Consider the following 600-nt stretch of genomic DNA (forward strand, 5'->3'; position numbering starts at 1 on the left):
AGTTATTCTGAATGTTCTCAAATGCTCGGGAACTCAATAAAGCTCGGATGCCCGACTATAATGTATAACATTACTTTTATTTTGATGGTCTTCGAGGTCTATGAAATCTCCAATCGATGCTCGATATCAAGACTAAATAAAGTATCCGCGGCACCGTTATTACTTCCGGCAAACTTCTGTCATTAATTCGACTAGAAGACTTTAAAGGGAAACGCCGCTGTAATATCTGTCTCGTGTTTGCCGTCGTTCAAGTTTTTATTCTCACCGCAAAATAACTTTCGAGAGATATGTTCGATTGCAGCTCCACTTATAGCACTTTTATATCAGTCAGTTTCGTACAAAAAAGTCCCATTTTTAAAAGAGATACTTTATAACATGTCACTTTAATCTAAATTATTCGTATTTGAATTTTTAAGGAAATTTGAAATAAAATGACAAGAAATAATTCCGATTCACTTTTTATCTTAGATTAATTCATTTCTGAATTGACTATCACTTCATTAATTAAACAGATATATGTGTACACACACACACACACACACACACACACACACACACACACACACACACACACACACACACACACACACACACACACAC

The sequence above is a fragment of the Atta colombica genome, unplaced genomic scaffold (assembly GCF_001594045.1).
Source record: "Atta colombica isolate Treedump-2 unplaced genomic scaffold, Acol1.0 scaffold55, whole genome shotgun sequence".
NCBI lineage: Eukaryota > Metazoa > Arthropoda > Insecta > Hymenoptera > Formicidae > Atta > Atta colombica.